Source organism: Cupressus sempervirens, chromosome 10, assembly GCF_028749045.1.
Source record: "Cupressus sempervirens isolate cs-2001-9-10 chromosome 10, ASM2874904v1, whole genome shotgun sequence".
Lineage (NCBI taxonomy): Eukaryota > Viridiplantae > Streptophyta > Pinopsida > Cupressales > Cupressaceae > Cupressus > Cupressus sempervirens.
The window spans coordinates 478,635,602-478,648,402 of record NC_143127.1 but is presented as its reverse complement, the minus strand read 5'-3'; positions in this window follow the sequence as shown (position 1 = coordinate 478,648,402).

Below are 12,801 nucleotides of genomic sequence, written 5' to 3'. Positions count from 1 at the left end.
CCCTGAGGGTCTTAGGACCCCTAGGGACACATATCACCATACAATGGGTCGAATGGGGTTGTGAGCTAGCCTATGACCCCATTCAACCCATTGCAGTGATTACCCTATGTCCCTAGGGGGTCCTAAGATCCCTATGAACTCATGTCAGGATATAATGGGTTGAATGTGGTCATGGGCTAGCCTACAACCTCATTCAACCCATCTGATTGATTACCCTTTGTCCCTAGGGGTCCTAGGACCTTTAGGGACACATGTCACCATGTAATGGGTCAAATGGGGTTGTGGGCTAGCCTATGACCCCATTTATCCCATTGCATCAATTATCCTATGTCCCTATGGGTCCTAGGACCCCTAGGGACACATGTCACAATGTAATGGGTTGAATGGGTTTGTGGGCTACCCTACGACCCCATTCAACCCATTTGATCAATTACCCTATGTCCCTAGGAATCCTATGACTTTGAGGGACACATATCACCATGTAATGGGTCTAATGGGGTTGTGGGCTAGCCTATGACCCCATTCGACCCATCTGATCAATTACCCTAGCCTACGACTCCATTACTATATAATAATAATAGTAAGAATGTATGACTATATATTATATAATAATATATTACAAGATTATTATATAATGATAATTATTATATTATTATATTATATTTAATAATAATATATTACTATATTATATAATAGTAATTACAAATATATAATATATACTACTTTATATTTTCCACCCTAATTGATTTTATATACTTATATAATAGTTGTTTTCCCACGCTTTCCCAATTGATTTCCCTCCAAATTTTGGGCGATGATTTTGAGTACCTGATATCATATTGGGTATCAACATGGTGACATGTGTCCCTAGGGGTCCTAGGACCCCTAAGGACATAGGGTAATTGAACAGATGGGTTGAATGGGGTTGTGGGCTAGCCTACGACCTCATTTATCCCATCACATCAATTACCCTATGTCCCTAGGGGTCCTAGGACCCCTAGGGACACATGTCATGATGTAATGGATCAAATGGGTTTGTGGGATAACCTAAAATCCCATTTGACCCATATGATCAATTATCCTATGTCCCTATGAGTCCTAGAACCCCTAGGGACAAATGTCGCCATGTAATGGGTCTAATGGGGTTGTGGGCTAGTTTATGACCCCATTTGACCCATCTAATTGATTACCCTAGCCTACGACCCCATTACTATATAATAATAATATATTACTATATTATATAATAACAATGTATGACTATATATTATATAATAATAATCATATTACTATATTATATAATAATAATTAGTAATATATAATATTATACTATTTTATATTTTAACACTAATTGATTTTATATAATAATATATAATAGTTTTTTATTTCCCACACTTGCCCAATTGATTTCCCTCCAAATTTTGGGCAATGATTTTGAGTACCCGATATCATATTGGGTATCTAATCTTTAATCAAATACCTGATATGAGATCGAGAATTGTTTTACTAGCAGAATTTTCCTGAAATATTCTCTACCACAAAAAACCCAATAGTCACATATTATCTTTGCCATTTTCATAGCATTGGAGAAAAAAGTTTGTTTGGGGCCCATTCGACCAAACAAGTTTCTACAAGATTAGATTAGGTATCTAGTATTGTTGCCTAAATGGGTAGTAGTAGTCATTGAAAGACTAGACACAAAAAGAACTTGTATCAAAAAAAGACAATGAAATATATAGGGAAAGGGACAAGGTAAATCACCGAAGGAAGAGACAAGGTGTGTTAAATGTAAAACAAGTTGACGATGTATTGGTTGAAAGTGAAATCATAGAGTCAAAAAATGAATATGTTTAGTTAGGGAATGAAAAGTGAGAATTGATAATGATAATGTCAAGATTGAAAATTTGGAGAATGAAAATTTACTAGTTCATAATGTAAATGCACAAGAACATTACATATCTCCTAATTATAATCAAAATGAAAGTCCTAGAACATCAAAATGGATAATTGAAATTGATAAATAATTATTACTAATTTGGAATGGAAAAAATCACAAAGAACCATTTGGTTATGGGCTTCAAGACTATATAAGATGTTTTTCAGTAGCAAGACAATGGTGGAGCATGTCAACTTTTTATGCACTTATTAAATATGAAAAAGATGAGACCTATACTTTCCAAATCGAAGTTTTATGTCAATAAGAAAATGGAAAGAAATGCCATTATTGTGAAGAATCTTTTAAGTGCTTTCAATAGCATTGGGAAGAATATCAAGGAGAAGGATAAGAGAGTTTCTTGAAGTGTTATTACAACCTCTTTGGTAAGTCATCATTTGAGAAAGGGTTGATATATAAGATAAACCTGTATTTACTTGAACATAAATCATACTACTTGGAGAAGAGCACTCACTAGACAAGAGAGAATTGGCGATCCTCTTCAAAATGATATGTACAATTTTGGTAGGAGACCTCCATGTTTTTATAAGAAGCTAATTGATGATGTGAAGAAATAAATTACATAGTTTTGACACTCTAGCTCAAGAGTCTCACCCAATGCTAAAGGCATGTTGAAGTTGAGAATTGGCATTAGAGACCGCATGCCACATCCTAAACATTATTTGGAGGTAAGTCAAACTATGTTGTTCAAAGAATCTAGAGAGATTCATCCAAGATTGCATATATCACAAAGGGCTTTTGAATCCTTGAAGCCATTTTATTGTGTGCCACTTAAAATTAGAAATACATGTTGTTGAAAATATCATGTGAAGTATTCTATGCACCATGAACTATTACGTTTCATCTATTCTATTTTGTATAGTAAAAAAAAGTTGGAGAATTGTGGTGCCAGTGGCTTCCAAAATCATCAAGAGACTTGCTAGATCAATTTTTGTCCTAGAGTTGATGGCTATTTCTTTTATAGAAATGCTTTCTTAAATGAGAAGTGTTTAGAATGTGGTGGCTTATCCAAGTTTTATACATGTTTCCATGACGGGTGCGAACAAGATCTTGGGAGGACAAATTTTTTTTAAAATGGTATATGGAATGGTGAAATACACATTGAAGTGTGAAAGTGAGGGCTCTAGATGTGAATTGGTTGCAAAAGAAATCAGTGTGGCTAGTTTTATTTCAGATTTCAAGATAAATCTTTTCTACAAGTATGCATGGCATATTCATAGGTCCCAGTGGTTGGATCAATAATTTAGAATCTGTAAGGATACTTTTCCCATTGGCACTATTATATCAGTTGTTGACTTTGTAAAGAATTGCACATTGCAGCCCCAAGATTAGACACATTGTAATCTCAGTATTACAACTTCATTCAGATTGTTATTTTTGTCCACATAACATAAAGGCATGCCCCTAATAGTGTGGAAGATAATTGAAAGATTATTAGAGAGTAACATTTTTACATGAGTGATGATAGATGTCACTCTCATGAGTTTGTGCAACATTGTTTCATGAACTATTTTGATTTCTTATTGGAACATGACATTACTATAGATAGACATATCATTTGATTAGATAATTGCATAGGTCAATTTAAAAATTCTTGCATGTTTTATTGGTTGTGTAGGATGCATGTAGAGAGGGGGATGCCTCACATTTGGATTTCTTTTGAGTCCAGCCATGGGAAAGGGGAACATGATGGAGCAGGGCATGTGCGAAGAGAGCTCTAATTAAGGAGAAACTAAAGATTTCTAGAGCAGGGCTTCTTAATGCTTGTAGCATTATTGATTGGTGTAGTTCAAAATTATCATGGGGGGGACTCTTGATTCAGAAGTATGCAGGTTCTTTTGGTTGGTTGAGGAAGGGTCCATAAGTGATAAATCAGATTGTGCTACTATTAGAGACTCCTAAAAAAATTCATTTCATAGCTTTGATTCTAGTACATGGACCATTTTGATATGATAGTTAGCTTTCTTTTTTCCTAGTTGTTTTTAGTGTGATTGGGATCATTGTGAGTTGAGTGAGTGGGTGGACACATGGGCTCCACATTATCTTACTCAATTTTCTATCATACCCTTTATCAAAAATGATGACATCGAAAGTTTAGTTGAGCATAACCATCTATCAAATCTTCTTCAACCAGGACATGTCTTTACATTGGTTGTACCATAGGGGAATGATGAGAAATCAATTAATGGTTAGTACGATGTGTAAGAGGTAAACAAAATCTTACACAATCGATCATAGATGATGGATTCACATATCCTACTAGTTTAGTTGTTGTTGCTGGAACATGCTTGTGAACATACATGCTTAGAAGGAATGAAATTTCCACATTTGAAGACTATCAGAAGCACAAAACAATTCTTATATATTCACATATTATTATAGCAACAAATGTGAAGTTGTTGAATCATCAAGGAAGACCAAAAGTAAAATAAATTTTTACTATTACTAATGTTGATCATGAAGCCCTATTGGAGACCTTAAAATAGAGAGAGGTCCCTATAGGAACACTCAACTATGTATATTTATTTATGTTCTTTTGTTCATAATGATTTGATGAACTGATGATTATCTTGTTTAATACAAATATTTACTAATATTTTTATGATATTGGAATGTAGGTACATCATGAAGAGTAGCCATGCATGAAGATAAAAACCAAATAAGGAGTAGAATGAAGAAACATCTATTCTATTTTTGATACTACAATTTTTGACTCTATGATTTTTGGTAGTTGTGTATTGATGTAATAATGATAAAACACTTGAGATATTGTAAATGTAAACTTGTAGATTTAATGTAAAAAATCAAGATGTTTTTTCTTAATATAATTAATGTGAGGGGAACTAAAAAGTGATGATTTTAATTAATACTAACACCAAAATTGCACTATGGCCAATGCCAAAAACTTGAGGGAGCTAAAAAAATAATGGTATTACTTAATACTAACCATAGTGACACCCTTGTTCTAGACACAGAGATCCTCCAACGTTCACGACTACCCCTTACCAAAGAGTCTCCAAGATGCTCTGAGTGCATTTGGAGGTTGATCTTCTGAGGGTCATAACTTGGAGCTTGTGAGGGATATTAGTGAAACAAAAAATTCTAAATGACGGTCATGTATAGGTCTACAATAAACTATCTCCATTTGGAGAGATCACATTCCATTTGGATTTGGCACAGCAATCTTGCTTGATGCCAAAACTTGCATTATGCCTCAACTTATAGGTGCATCACTGCATAACTTTGAAATTGTTGATCTTGACATCAACTTGTCAGTGCCATTATCTTTGGATGGGTGGGTGAACCCTAGTGAATCCATTGTTCTGGTCAAGCAGAGCCTCCAACATTCATAGCCACCCTATACCAAAGAGTCTCCAAGGTGCTCTAAGTGTGTTTGGAGGTTGATATTTCAAGGTCCATAACTTAGAGCTCGTGAGGAATATTAGTGAATCATCAAATGCTACAAGTTGGTCATGACAAGATCTACAATAATCTATCTCATTTTGGAGAGATCACATTCTATTTGAATTTGGCACAGTGATCTCACTTGATGCCTAAACTTGCAGTGTGCCTCAGTTCATAGGTGCATCACTACATAACTTTGAAACTGTTGATCTTGGAAATGAATTGTCAGCTCCATTAGCTCTGGATAGGAAAGTGAACCCTAGTGACACCATTTTTCTAGCTGCAGAGAGCCTCTAATGTTCATAGTCACCTTGTACCAAAGAGTCTAATCTTCCAAGGGTCATAACTCAAAGCTCATGGGGGATATCAGTGAAACATTGATTTCTATAGGTTGGTAATGTTGAGGTATGTAATAACCTATATCTTTTCAAAGAGATCACATTTTGTTTGGATTCAACACAATGATCTTGCTCGATGTCAAAACTTGCAATGTGCCTCAGTTCATAGGTGCATCAATACATAACTTTGAAACCACTAATGTTGGCATCAAATTGCCAGTGCCATTAGATCTAGATGGGCGAGTGAACCCTAGTGACACCCTTTTTTTGGCCATAGAGAGACTCCAATATTCATAACTACCTCGTACTGAAGAGTGTCCAAGGTGCTCTAAGCGTGTCTGGAGGTCGATCTTCTACGGGTTGTAACTTAGAGCTCACAGGGGATAGTAGTTAAATGTTGAATGTTATAGGATAGTCATGTCAAGGTCTACAATAACCCATCTCCTTTCAAAGTGATCACATTATATTTGGATTTGGCACAAAGATCTCACTAAATGCTAAAACTTGCAATATGCCTTAGTTCATAGGTGCATCACTACATAACTTTGAAACCACTGATCTTGACATTAAATTTTCAGCACCACTGGCTCTAGATGGGTGATTGAACCGTATTAAGACCCTTACTATATCCATGGAGAGCCTCCAATTTTCACAACCACCCCATACCAAAGAGTCTCCAATGTGCTCTACGTGCATTTGGAGGTCGATCTTCTGAGGGTCATAACTAGGAGCTTGTGGGAGCTATCAGTGAAATGTCAAATGCTACAAGTCAGTCATGTTGAGGTCTACAATATCCTAGTAGCACCTAGTGACACCCCTATTTTAACTATAGAGCCCTAATAATGTTTGCAACTAGTACATACAAAAACATCTCATAAGACCAAAGATGGGCTCCTAAGACCAAATTGGCAATGGATTTGGCTAATTGTAGACATCTTAAGGGATTTAAAAGATCATTTAAAATTAAACATATATGATATAATTTCAAATTAAAAATTTCATCAAAATTTGATAATAAATATTGTTAAAATGTTCTTCACAAACTATTGCATTTGAATCAAATATAATAAACATGATGAAAATGATTGATAGTCCATAAATATGAACAATACACATGATCCATGATAAATTGAACAATACTATACTAAATTTATATGTATATCCTTGTGCACATAAATGGAAAAAAATATATCAAAATACATGTATCTATAGACAAATTATGAAAATGTATATATCAAAGTTCATGTATCCATAGACAAATTACACAAATATATATATCAAAATACATAGATCCATATGCAAAATGTGGTTGATCATATGATCAAAATATGTATAATATCAATGTTTCTATATACAATGTGGCATATACCATCTCAAAATGTGTCATGATGCATCCTTTGACAACTATACTATCTTATGTTGTTGGTGGATGATCAAAATACAACCTCTTCATTGAACTAGGTGGATCAGATGCTTCCTACATAAACAAAAAAGAAAAACCCAAAGTTAGACTACTAAATTTATATGATTCTATGTATATAATATTGAATTACTCAAATGTATAATGATCCTTTTTTTAATGAAGATTTATAGTATTAAACTTTCATCATAAATACCTCTCTCGTCAACCTCCTACAATAGTCAAGAGTCCTCTCATATGTCAAGATTTTTGGAACCTGGTTGGTTGTGGCCTGTATATGTTCAAGTACATTTTTTAGATGGATCTAAAACGTAAACTATAATATTATAAGTTATATCATAATATATTTATAACATATAATCAATAATTCAAACTATAACTTACCTCTGTCAACTCCTCCTCTAGATGTAATGGCTACATGAGCAAATATAGAAAACTCTAATATCCAGCCTCTTGTGCACTAGGTGTTTCCTATGAGATACAAAGCCTAGTTTTTAATATCATGGAAATCAATTTTGAATTTATTTATAAACATAAGGAAAATAACAAATAAATGATACTTATATGTATATGATGGGGCTTTAGCTATGAATGGAAATGCCAGAGGGTCTATGATGTCGATTCTATGTAGACTCATCACTAGTAGCCATGCCCTATACAATAAAGAATGTAATTAACTTTCATTAGCACAAACATTTCAAAAATGCATCAATATTTAATCACAAAATAAAAGAAGCTAAATACCTTTCCCTTTTCAATGGGCTATGCCTCACCCCCCACACTCTGCCTCCCACTAACAAGTGATACCTACAAGAGAAAAGAAAGATTAGAAATTATATATGTTCCAATATCAAATATAAAAATAATGAGAACACAACATAATGTATCATAGATGTCTCAAGGCCAACAAAATAGTCGAGTGTGACATCATCAAACTGTCAAAGCTCCTCCTTAGTCATCAACTAAACATGAATGAAGATCACATACATGTATAAGTTAGTATGGGTTAAAATTACTCTATTATAAAGATTAAATTTTAATCATATATGTCATAACAAAAGAATGTATACACATACTAACACAAAAGGATCCCATGCTTATGCATGCCCCTCCTCTCTCACATCAGGGTGTGTAGTCTCTATACGCACATCTGGTTTATCATCCTCCTCAAATACAAACTGATATTCAAAAAGATCACCTATGGGACCCAAACAAATATTCTTGCACATAATACAAGTATGGGCCACACAAACATTTGATGAGCTCACCAATGATCAACTCATGTCAACATCATCAACGTAATGATATAGCATTAACTTAGCCTAGGATATCAATAGGCTATGCAATCTATGGATGACTCTAATAGTCTGAGGGCTAGCCTCTGCAATGATATTAGGATGCTACATTGGAGGGGGCAGGGAGGGACATTAGTAGGGGTGACAAAAGTGTCAGTTTTCTTCCATTGGGTAAAGGGTATATCCTGGGGAGCTCCTCCTCCTACACCCATATTGGGTCTCATGCTCCAATAGTTCACCTTAATGTCCAACACAAATTTGGCATACAATTTTTTAACGAAATAGAATGAAAACTTTAAATTTTTGTGTGGAGGTTTTTCAAAAACCATCGACCAATGATCCCAAAAGTTCACACTCATAGCCTCATTTGTGCAGCATTTACTTGATAATTTGGGCTTTTTGCGATCTATTGTTTTATCAGTTTTTGGGTTTGCAAAAAGGTTAACCATATCATCTTTAGTTATGTTTAGGGCTGCAACCTCATCATGGTCCAACCCATCATCAAACATGGCATGCATTTCCTCATGCCAGTGAAGAGCAACATTTGGTTCATCAATAAATGTTTGAATATTATCCACTATGGTGTTTAATGCGGATAATATTCATGTAGGTATAGTGTTATATGTGCTTGTAAAACCCATTAATTTGGCAAGATTTTCTTCTATTAAATCTTCAATTTGAGGAGTGTGTATTTCATAAAAATGTAATAAACAGAATAAACACTAAGCAACTAACATCTATTCCTACATGATTATGCAAACCTCAAAATATGCAAGAAAACATGTAAAGAAAGATGATGTGAAATAAAAAGAGCTTAATCTACTAATGTAAACCTCATGAAATCACCAAGTGGATGATGATTTCATTGTTATTGGAATGCAGTTGCTTACAAATCCTACAGCATAACAATGGGCTAGATAGTAGATATAGAAATGAGGAGACAACTCTCCTTTTATAGGAGAAGAGATGCAACAGACAACTAAGATTCAATGAAATATTGAAGGGCTAGGATTTCTCAGGATCAATGAGGTGTCTATGAGGTAGAAACCAAGTGGACTCCATGTGGATTAGGGTTTTGACCATTCAAAGGGGTAAATATGCTCACACATGTGTGAGCAACCTTTGATGGTGACATGATCAATGACAAGTGCAAGAGGTGTGAGAAGCATGGCTTCTCACACATGTGAGACACCTTGATTCTCATGCAAGAGGAAAAGTGTGCAAGAGGCATGAGAAGGCATGAGGGGTGTCGGAAGTATGAGCATTCCTCACACGTGTGAGAACACACTTAGGATTAAAAGGTGATTAGCAAGATGATTAGGAAAAGCAAGCATGATTAAGGAAGTGGGTAGGTTTAGAAAGATGGGTTAGGTTAGAGTAGTGAGGTTAGGTGAGGGTTAAAGTTAGGAGCCATGTGCTCAAATAGGATTAAATTTAATATTTAATTCCAAGTGAGATTAGAAAAGGGATTAATTATGTAAACAAAGTACTTAATTAAAAGGAATGGGTTAGGATGCAAGGGGAATAGGTTAGGATTTAAATAAACCTTAGTTTATTTAAATCAAGAAAAGGTGAACATAATTAAATAAATGTAAAATTTATTTAATTAAAGGTAGGGAAATTAAATAAATAATAAATATTTATTTAATTGGTCAAGAAATAGGTTTTGGACAAATTTAGGTGTCTACATTTTGCCCCTCTTTGATATAGCATTAGTAATGTTATATCAAAGAAGAATAAAATATAGTGGCTAGGAGGATAAGACTAGTAGCATGATGCCCCAGTCATGGAAGGATGAGGAAGAATGAAAAAGGTGGAAGGGTATGCCCTCTCAAGAGGACATGCAGGTTAGGAGAACACAGATGTTCTCTCGAAATGGAAGGGAGGATGGAATGGATTTATGTTGCAATGACATGAACAACCTAAGTTTGATATTGTATTCAACACTATGCACCAAGGTATGAGGAACCAAGATGACAATGTGTCAAGTACAGGATAAAAAGGGTTCTAATACAACCATATGCCTTGGGAAACCATGATATGGAAGACCATGATTCCTGGGGACAATAGGATGTAAAGACCATGATAAATGTAGATAATACTAATGCATACAAGTAACAAGCAACCATGCACAAAAAACCAAAAGCAAACCAACATTTTGCCCCTAGTCAAGCTAAAAACCCATGAATGGACTAATTGATGATGATTGATTAAGGATGGCAAAGTTAATGATAAGCATAATGCACATCCAGGGATTGGGAAGGATTCATCCCATGATAATGTTTGAATATGGTTAATGGATTATCAGCTAATTGGGTCAAATTGATGAATTGACTAAGGATTGATGCACAAGATTACAAGATTAGATTGATTGGATTAGTATTGATTGCATAGTGATTGAGATTTTTTTGATATTTTATGGAGATTTGGATGAATAGATGAAATTGAAATGAAAGTAGAAGAATGAATGTGGATGAGATTGGAAGAATGATGTTGATAGGATAAAGAATGATTAGAGTAGAATTGATTTGATGTGAAAGAATTAGAAGAAGGAAAATTTGATTGAATGAGAGGATGAGTGAAGTTGATTGAAGTGAGTTGGAAGAATTAAATTAACTATGATATGAACAAATGCATATAATGGATAGAAATGAATTGATTGAATGAAGGTGGGATAGAATGTATTGGGACCAATGACAAGGGAGAACCAAGGCATGGTAAATTGAGGAAAAGCAATGTGATTTGGTGGATGATAGGAATGGTGAAAGGATATGAGGGGCCAAATGATATGGAATTAGAAAATGCAGAACCAAGGACCATGTTTAGAAGGAGTCCCAATGCCCCATACCAAGGATAGGAATATGGTGGGAAAGGATGTATGAAAATGGAAAGATGGAACAAAGGTGAGCATATGGAGGAAAAGAAGGCATGTGTTGTTCCAAAGCATGTATGAACATTTTGGTATTGTACCTCTAGTATGGATCATGAGCATGGGCATGAAAGGGGAATGGATATGGGATATGGTAGGGAGGGTATGGAAAAGGGGGTGATGATATGGATAAAAAGTGTGATATGAAGTGGATGGGATGGAAGAGATAACCAAGATCAAGGACATATGAAAGGGGGATGGAAGTACGTAGAAGTATGGATGGAAAATGAATGAACATGAAAAGCATTATGGGATGCAAGATATGGATAGAATTTCAAGATCAAAGATATGAAAGGATAATGAATGGTAGATGGAAGTATGGAAGATATGTAAGGAAGTGTGGTATGGATGGAACTTGCCCCCAATGTAGAGTGCAAGTGGAAGAGGAAAAGTGTTTGGATGGATAAGTGGAAGTGGAAGACTATGGATACATGATAGGAAAACAAAGGGAGGACTCAAGCATCTAGATATATGAATGGTATCCCTTGATATATTTTTGCCTCTTTCTTTTCTTTTCTTTTCAAGGAATTTTTACTATTTTCTCATAGATGCCGGTAGGATAGGGAATGGAGGACAACTACTTATGAAAAGGTTTGGAATAAGGGGGTGGAGTGGGTGGGAGGAAGACATGGTTGATGGATGCTAGGTTGGAAGAATTGTGAATGAGTGGATGAAGGAATGGAAAGATCGTCATTGGCACACATCTTGAATGGTGATGGAAAGGAGGAAATTGTGAAGGAAATGTAGGAGAAAGTTTGGATTTTGGGATATAGGGACCCAAAAAGGATGAAGGATATGATGGATTTAGGATGGTGGATTTGGGTATATAAGGACCCAAAATGGATTTGGAAAATGGAAGCTGGGATGATTTATGAATGAGGGAAACCTTCAGATTAGAGAAATTGGATGCCATTTTAAAGTTTTCTTTGAGATTCATTGCTTCATTAAGTAGCTTTGGAATCCACAAAATTTTTGCATTTTTTATTTTCAGCCTTTGCGGCCTTTGAGTTTTATTTTGGATCGTATTTTTCTTTTCTTGGACATGTCTTTTAGAGGGGACATGTTGATCCTTGAATTTTTGTGGATTTTGAGCTTTATTCTCTTTTTCTTTGGCATCCAATTTGCTTCCATTGGTCGTGGTATGGGTGCATGAAGGAGAGCATATGGATGGTGAACATTAGAAGGAATTCAAGGATGTGTGCCTTTGTTGATCTTTACTAGGACCATGAGGGGATGAAGTGGCAAACATGGATATGGTGGATGGATGTATGTAAGGACCCAAAATGGATGGAAGGGATAAAGGGTTTGGATGTGGAACATAAGGACCTAGAATGGATGGAAGTGAGGAAGGAATGGGAATATGGATATAAGGTCCTAAAATGGACTTGGAATCTGAAGGATGAAAAATTTAGGTTTGGAAGGTGTAGCTTTGGATTTGGAAGAAGTGGAAGGTGTACCAACAT